Consider the following 9,288-nt stretch of genomic DNA (forward strand, 5'->3'; position numbering starts at 1 on the left):
AGAGAATAAACATACAACATAATAAAGAAAGAGAAAAAGAGAGAGAGATAGAATGAGAGAAGAGAATGAATTGATAAAAAACAAAGAGAGGGTAAGATCTTGTTCTTTAACATCTTATTTTCTTGTTTTTTTTTGTACTAGTAGTAGTGGTGGTGGTGGTGGTGGCGAGGTCCGGTGAGGTTCGGTACAATACCACGAGATGGGAAACACTCTGACATACGTTGATTTGTGGGTGGGTGGAGACTTTACATATGTTAATTTTATTGAGTTACAAGAGAAGAAATCCATTCTCAAAAAATTTAAGAAAGAAAAAAAGAATGATAACAAGAACAAATTATTTGTCGTAACGTAGACCAAATGGAAAATGATGAAGGTCATGATGTTCAAGATCGCGAGGCGTATCTTAATCAGCATGTCCCATGTCCTTGCTCTCAATATAAGCTAGCAATTAGATGAAAACATCGATTGTCTATGGAACACGTATGACACTTTGGTGAGTTTCAATAAGAGATCATTGATCAGGAGATCTTAGATTTTGAGCAAATGGTAAGAAAAGTGTATATCAATCATGCATTGTATTCGCAAGCTAATTGAATACCATATACAGAAACATTGGGTGTGGCTGAAAAAATTTCTATCCAGGGAGGTGACGTCTTGTCCCAAGGAGGAGTGCACCCTTTGCGGCTAGTTAGAAGAGTTTGTGGGTGTGCAATGGATGGAGTGCCTGAGCCAATCTACCACTCGGAAGGTACTACTCAATCTATACCATCAATACTAGAGGAGACAAATAGCCTTCTAAACTTACCTACAATCTTGGAGCCTGAAATGAAGGCAATGATTGATGCATTGATGCCCATGGATGTTGAGACTTCTGATCCACTTAGAGCATCTAGACCATTATATGATGGGTTCCAAGTATCTCACCTGAAGACACTGCTTGCACTCCTAAGTGTACAAGCAAAATACGGATGGAGCGATGCGAGTGTGGCTGAGTTGTTCAGGTACCTTGTACGTACGCTTTGTTGATTTCTTTTCGACAAGGTATTTTATGATTTTTTTAAAGGTTACTGAAGTGTCATATATTACCACTTGTAAATACCATACCTGAGTCTCGTGATGATACACGACATGTTTTACGAAATCTTGGTATGGACTACAACAAGATCCGTGCATGTATCAAAGATTGCATACTATTTCGAGGAGAATACGAGACTGGAGATATGTCCAAAGTGTGGTGCTCATAGGTATCGACAGGACTTGCAAGGGCAAACCATCCCTCAAAAAGTTCTTAGACACTTTTTGCTTATCCCCCGCATAAACCACATGTTTTGTACGTCCAGCATGGCGAGCTTGACAACGTGGCATGTGTAGAATAGGTCCACAAATGGAGTTCAACGAATATCAATGGATTCACGCGCATGGAGCCACGTTGACTCTACCTTTTCAGGCTTTTCTTAGAGCTAAGGAATCTTCGTCTCAGTCTTGCTATGGATGGTGTGAACCCATCAACTTCTTACAGTGTGTGGCCTATAGTCCTTGTGGCTTTCTACGAAGAAAGGACATCTCATCCTTAGCTTGCTCGTTCCCAGCCACTACAAAGTCAAAAATATGGACGTGTATCTTCGTCCATTAGTCAATGAGCTTAAGATTTTGTGGGAGGAGGGGGTCATCGTGCAAGATATGAGCAAGTGCGATGATCGACGATCCGTCAATATTCAAGCCATTCTCATGTGGAACATGCATGACTTTTCAGGATTTCGAGAGTGCTCAAGTAAGCAGGCTTCCATTCTCATTGGTAATATCTATCATAGCTCGTTCAAGTTTGTATTCACTAGATAGAGGTGCTAGGACACGTCTGGTTACCTCAGGTTATCATGCATGTCCATTGTGTGGGCCACAGCTAGACTTCTGAAGGTCACGGACCATGAAGAAGATGGTATATCAAGGACATGTTGCTTTCTTGCTAGAGGGTGAGGAACTGAGGGAAGGTTTTCTTGGATGATCTCTAGCACGTATGAATGCCCAAAGCTGGTACGAGCTAAAATAGGTCCACACGGAGTCACATCCAAACGGAATGTAATGGTTCTCAGTTTTCTATGAGTTGCCGTATTGGACCCACTTACAGATTAACCACTTGTTGGATCCCATGCATATTTTCAAGAACGTGGGCAACTTACTATGGGACCACATCACAGGAAAGAGACACATTATAGGGGCACGAATGGATTTGAAGGAGGCAGGCAAGATGGAGGTGCTTTGGACGCAATCGAGTGTGCTGATGGTCGCTTGTAGCTACCTCGTGCTCCTTGGGTTTTGTCCACTAAAGAAGAGCGCATTGTGAAGCAAATAGTCAAATCTATCCGCACTCCGACGGGTATGATGTGTTCTCTCAGGTCCACGTTTTCTAAGGACGATCAATTATCAGGGCTAAAATCCCATGATTGGCATAAGATATGTCAGGTTTGTACTATGAATGGATTGTAAGTGGCCTGCGTATTTTTCTATTTGGAGTATGGTCATTGCTCATAATGCTTCCTCGTTTGTGGCAGTTTGTACTATCGATCGCGATCATAGGATACCTTACTCCAGAAATACGTGGGGCGATTTACAGGTTGTCAACTTTAGTGAAATGGATCTCATAGAAGGAGATTAAGATGTCCTCTATTGAATCCACAAGGTGGGGAGTATTGGAGACGGTCTGTCTCTTTGAGAAATACTTGCCTACCAGCATGCTCACGATACGAATCCACCTTCTAGTGCATCTTGTAGATAAAGTGAAGATTACTGGACCTGTCCATAAGCAATGGATGTTCTTATTGGAGCACTTCATGAAAACCCTAAAAGGCTTTGTGCGACAATGAGCTCGGCTAGAAGGTAGCATGGAAAGGTTGGTTGGTGTCTAAGGCGTTAGTGCATATTTCACAATGGCTGAAGGATGATGATAGACTGACCGGAGATGTGGTGGTTGGAAATGGGGTAGAAAAAAGAATGGATGATGCAATGGAGGAGAAAGTGAATCGCTTATTTATGTTGCACCATGCCTTTATGGAGACGTGGCTCGCTAGGTACCAGCATGCAAGGAAAGATCGGGAGGAAGCGCGATCTGAATTTCGATGTAGTATGCGCCATCGACCAATCCGATATCCCGAGGGCCTGGAGGAGATGCTGCGGTTTATGTCAATGTGATGGTTGCATGGAGCTTTGACCGTAGTGTCTCGCGAAGGGGCGGAGGTCTCAACCAAGGAGTGGGAATTCTCAAGGGGATGTAGTCCAAAGGTGATGACGTGTTTAGGGTTTGTCGTATGTATATTTTATATGTGACAACTAATTGAGTGTTTCAATGTACAATACAAAATATATAGTGTAGTGTGGATACATGGACGACATTTCCACGTGGAGCATATTGACAAAATGCGCTCCACAACAGATTGTGGTATCATGGCAAAGTTCAAGCAAGAGAGTCGAGGACGAGCAATGGATTCAAACATGGTTATAAATGAGATGGAGTATTTTGGGAACTTGCAAAGTATTGTCACAGTGGATTATCTAGAGAAACAGTTTGATGAGGTCCATCTGGATTTCTCGAAATAGATTTAAAAAAAAAAAGGACGGATTTGCACAACACGTTTGTGTTGCTAGCCCATTGTGAACAGGTGCATGAACTCATTTTTTTAAAATTGTATTATGATATGGTACATGTCACAATAGTTAAATATCTCTTGTACGTGATTGTGAACATGTAATTTTCTATCCAAACCCCTGACAACCTCAACGGTGGTACATTATACCTTCAGCTCCCTGAAGTGCGAGAGTATATGATCAAAGCAATGTTTCGAGTATAAATAAGGACAATATGCAAATAGAGGGGTTGATATTACAAGGGGTGGAGGCCACCAAAATCTTGGAGTATGTAGAGGAGCCAGCATCGGGTAACAATGATGGAAATATAGGAGTCCAAGAATTCTTTGAGAATGAGGTAGACTAATCCGTTTATGGTAACATGTCTATCGACCTTCTAGTGTATGCGGAGTTGTGTCAGGAGATTGACATGGGACCATAGGGTACTTCATACTTGGAGCATCCACCTACTCAATTCGTTGACGAATCACTTATAAGGGCACATAAGATATGCATTTTAAGCAAGATCATTTTTTAAAGATTTATATTACCGTGCTTTGTATGATTTATATTGATTATGCTAACATCAGTTTTTGTCTGTGTAGGTGACCCCTTTGTGGATATTTAGATCATCACGATGAGTTGATGGATGAGAGACAAGGAGCTCCAGGAGATCTTCACGTATATATCTCCAGACTAGATGGCGAGATTCAGAGATATGGCGGACAAAGAGCTGTCTCGAAAACCATCAAGCTGTTCTATTAGATCTACTTTGGTGCGCTCTAATGCTTCGGTTTCCAGTAGATGAGGTCGACACTCCAGACTTGGGTCAGACAGAGGGAGTGGTTTAGGGGGATGCTGCGGAGATCTAGATGCAGAGAGCTCACGGTTGGCTTGGGATACAGGTGCTACTCCTCGCTCTCATGGCGGTTTGAGAGAGCGTGGCTCAGGTGGTTGTTGTGGAGGTACTGATGCAGTGTCTCCGTCTCGTCATTCTGCTAGAGTTACCTCACCCATAGGATTTGTCACACCTGTGGGGATGTCTACTCCAATCACTCCAGCTTTTGCTCAGCTGTCCGCACGTGGCACCCCTATGGGTGCTACTCCGAGAGATACTATCCCTGTGTACTGACAATTGTGTTTCTAACAGTTCTATTTTGTTTTCTTTGCAGCACTCCATTACAAATCGTGATCCCACCGGCCTAGAGACTAGATATGCAAAGAGGCACAGTCTGACTACATCGATCGACCGATTGTATGGACATGGCGGCCCTGTAAGTCACTCATCTTTCTTGTCTGTAGTTACTAAGTTTAATCAAAATGCATTATTGTATGGTGGCTTGATGTGTAGTTGTTTCTTTTTTTGCAGAGTCCAATGCTCCTTTGCGGGGCGGGATGAGGTTTTGGATGGCAAGGATCTATAGCTCACCTTTGGATCCCTGGAGCTCACATACTCTTCTTTTTTGGTCACGTGATTTGTGTAGAAATTTTCTATGTAGTAGTAGTATCTTCCCATGATTGTACCGGTCACTTTCATTACGCGATCATGTATTTATTTTATGTGTCAATGTTATGATTCAAGTACACTTTGTCTTTATTTACAGGAGCATTGCACACATTACTGAAACTATTTTGTATGGCCCAAATAAAGTATATAGTGCTATATGTGGCAGGGCAGCTTGCTGCTTTGCCACAATTTTTTTTTCCATGTTACCGTCGCTATTAGCATTGCAAATTTACTTCACATGTCGCAAAGCTTCGTTATCAGCATCGCTATTTGCATCGGTATCAACGTTGCTTTTGTGACAGTGATACCGATGCAAATAGCAATGCTAATAACGATGTTGATACCGACTGTTCTATGGCATCGCCAATAACGACATTTTTTGTGACGATGGGGGAAATTTTCTTTATGAATATTTTTGTCGCTTTAAACGTCAATATAAGGCCTATATCTTGTAGTGATGGTACCACAAATTTGATACATTCATGTAGTCACAAGGCTACAACCATAATGCTATGGATTTGTGCCTTTACATGAAGAAAGCCCATAATGGTTCATTTACTAATTTTGGTACTCTATGTGGATGACATGCTTTTAGCACAGGGAAAGCTCATGATAAGCTAGATGCTCTTAAGGCTCATCTAAAGAAAAGCTTTGAGATGAAATATTTAGGATAGGCCTCTCATATGCTTGGTATGCACATTATGCGTGACAGGTCTCAGGGACTACTCTATTAGTCACTCACATAAGGAGTATATTCATAAAGTCCTTGAGCACTTCTGTATGTAGGATGTGAAGCCTATTGGCTGTCCATTGCCTTGTCATGTGAAGGTATCACAAGCTAATTTTTCGTAGATAGATGAGCAGAGCGCCAAGATGGCTAAGATTCCCTATGCATCCATAGTGGGTAGTCTTATGTATGTCATGATAGCTATCCTGTCCAGATATTACATTTGTAGTTGGTGTTGTGGCACGTTATATGGCTACACCTAGAAAGAGGCATTGGGATGCTGTGAAGGGTATTATGGGGTACCTAAAGAGCATTGATATGTGCATATGTTATGGTAGCTAGGATATAGGAGTCATGGGATACACTGACTCTAACTATGCACGACATGTAGATAGTAGAAAGTCCACTTCTGGCTATGTGTTCACTTTTGCTAGAGGTGTTGTTTCATGGATGTCTAGGGTGCAAAAATTCATGGCCCTTTCTACTACACAGAGGCCGAGTATGTTGCAACCCCCATTGAGGCTTGCAAGGAGGCCATTTGGTTGGGTCGTTTGGTTGCTGACCTTGGTATTGCAGATGCTATCCCTACACTACATTCAGATTCTATGAGTGCTATCCAGTTAGCCACCAAGAATCCAATCTTCCATGCAAAGAAAAAATACATTGAGATGAGGTATCACTTCATTCATCAGGTCCTTAAGGACAGGTCAGTTAACCTTGTCAAGATCTCAATTGACTGCAAACTTTCTCACAAAAAGCCTCTACATAGAGTGCTTTTTGTCTTCCTTAGGAGGTTGAAGGGTGTTGGATGGGGGTAAAGGTACCTCTGCCTAGCCACTCGTGTATTACTACACTAATAGTATCCACGTCTGCACACTGTAGGCCCATTATTGTCACTTCATTCTTTATTCTTTCAATGACATTTGAATAAAGGGAAGGCTGGTCACACATTGTGACTATTGAAGTTCCCACACCGTGTGTGTCTCTCTCTCTTGCTCTTGCTCCTTTCACCATAGCTCTTGCTCCCACTCATGCTTCCACTTCAGGGCTCACCTCCCTTCATAGGTCATCCACTCATATAGATTCTTTAAACACCCTAGCTATCACATCCCTTTGCAAGGTTGAGTTGCTCACCAAGGCCTTGTAAAGCTCTTCACTTCCGATTCCACTTATGAACACAGTGAAAACTGCTCATTTTCTAGGTTGCTCTACAACTAGGATTCTCTTAAAGAGACTTCGCACATGGGTGACATAGTCTCAAATGTCCTCCTTTTCCTTTTTACTAACATTCATCAACCTAACAATGAGGTTGTCAAAGTATCCTGTCTTTGAGAATCTCTTGGTGAAGAGACTCTTAAGGCTATTGAAGTCATTGCATTTGGCATTATCTAAACTAGTGTACCATGTCCATCCTTTGTCTCCTAAGCAAAAATCCAAAAGCTTATGTGTGTTGAGCGAGGTTGATGAGGCCTTTATCCTTGCATACTTGATCAATATGCTCCATAAAGATATATGGATCATTATCAGGCTGATACTTGTTGAGTTTCTTAGCAATCATAGGTATCTTGGTCTGACTCCTAGAATTTGGGGTGATTCCTAGTCTTACTAGCAATGAAGTTCCCAGGGCTACACTACTGTGTTGTGTAGTCATGTTGTCTAAGAGTCACTTGGTAATAATCTTGTTGCTCAATGTAAGCTTCCAGTGCTCTCTCCCTCTCAGCATTTGATCTTGTCCTATTTCAGTTGGGGAGTGCTAAAATGTGTTATACTTTATGCATTTCTATGTCTTGCCTCAACTTTTGAGCTTGTTGCTCTTAGTGATAGGTGGCTATACTTAGCAACACTTCCCTTGCCAACCTTCTCTCCTCCTTTAGATTAGCTATGATGACCTCAACTGGTCTACCATGATGCTCCATTTTGGTTTGCACATCATAGTTGGTGGGAGGGGGGTTTGTGCCATGTCGTGGTAGGGTGGGGTTAAGTGGGTGGAGTGGGGTTTTTATGGGGGGGTGCCATATCATGGGAGGGGTATTGGATGGAGCAAGTTTTTTTGAAGGGGACGAGGGTATGCCACGTCATGGGGGGGTGAGGCGGGGTAGGTTGAGCGGGGTTTTTTGAGGTGACGTGAGGTGCGGTGGGTGGTACGATGTTTTTTGAGGGGGGGATGTGCCATGTCATGGGGGGAATGTGCCATGTCATGGGCGGGTGAGGTTTTTTGAGGGGGGGGATGTGCCATGTCATGGGGGGAATGTGCCATGTCGTGGGGGGGGTGAGGTGGGGTGGGTGGAGTAGGGTTTTTTGGGGAAGGGGTGCTACTGTTTGGGTGGAGCGGGGGGGAGGGGGGCTATACCAAGTCATGGGGGGTTGGGTGGAGTAGGGTCTTTTGAGGAGGGAGGATGTGCCATGTCGTTGGGGGGGTTGGGTGGAGTAGGGGGTGTGCCATCCTTGCGGAGTGGGGTTTTTTAGGAAGGAGGGTGCCACGGTTCCATTGGAGCGAGGGGTGTGCCATGTTGTGGGGGGGTTTGGGTGGAGTAGGGTTTTTTGAGGGGGGGGGGATGTGTCATGTCATGGGGGGGTGGGGGGGCTTGTGGGAGATGTGCCATGTTGTGGTAGGGTGGGTGGAGCGAGATGTTTTAAGGGGGGTGCCATGTCATGGGGGAGGGGTTATGTGGAGTGGGGTTTTTTGAAGGGGGTGTGCCATGTCGTGGGGGGGTGAGATGGGGTGGGTTGAGCAGGGTTTTTTGAGGTGAGGTGAGGTGGGGTGGGTGGAACGGTGTGCCATATCCTTGCAGAATGGGGTTTTTTGAGGAGGGGGTGCCAGGTTTGGGTGGAGCAGGGGCTATGCCAAGTTGTGGGGGGGTTTGGGTGGAGTGGGGTTTTTTGAGGGGGGGGATGTGTAGTGTTGTGGGGGGTTGGGGGGCCTTATGGGGGATGTGTCATGTGGTGGGGAAGGGTTTTGAACTGTGTCATGGTAGGGTAGGCGGGGTTTTTTGTGGGGGGGTATGCCATGGGGGGGGGCTTGATGGAGCAGGGTTTTTTGAAAGGGGGGTGAGGTAGGGTGGGTTGAGTGGGGTTTTTTGAGGTGAGGTGAGATGGGGTGGGTGGAGTGGGGTTTTTTGAGCTGGGGGATGTGTTGTTTTGTGGTGGGAGGGGGGGAGTGTGCCATGTCGTGGGGAGGTAAGGTGGGATGGGTGGAGTGGGATTTTTTGGGGACGAGGGTGCCACAGTCTAGGTGGAGCACGGGGGCATGCCATGTCATGGGGGGGTTGGGTGGAGCAGGGTTTTTTGAGGAGGGAGGATGTGCCATGTCGTCGGGGGGGGGGGGGGATTTGGTGGTGCCATGTCATGGGAGGGGGGTTGGGTGGAGCGGAGGTTGTGCCATGTTGTTGTGGATCGGGGTTTTTCAGGGAGGGGGTGCCACGGTTCAGGTGGAGAG

The sequence above is a fragment of the Lygodium microphyllum genome, chromosome 11 (genome assembly GCF_053477565.2).
Source record: "Lygodium microphyllum isolate KBCC chromosome 11, Lygodium_microphyllum_v1.1.10, whole genome shotgun sequence".
Taxonomy (NCBI): Eukaryota; Viridiplantae; Streptophyta; class Polypodiopsida; order Schizaeales; family Lygodiaceae; genus Lygodium; species Lygodium microphyllum.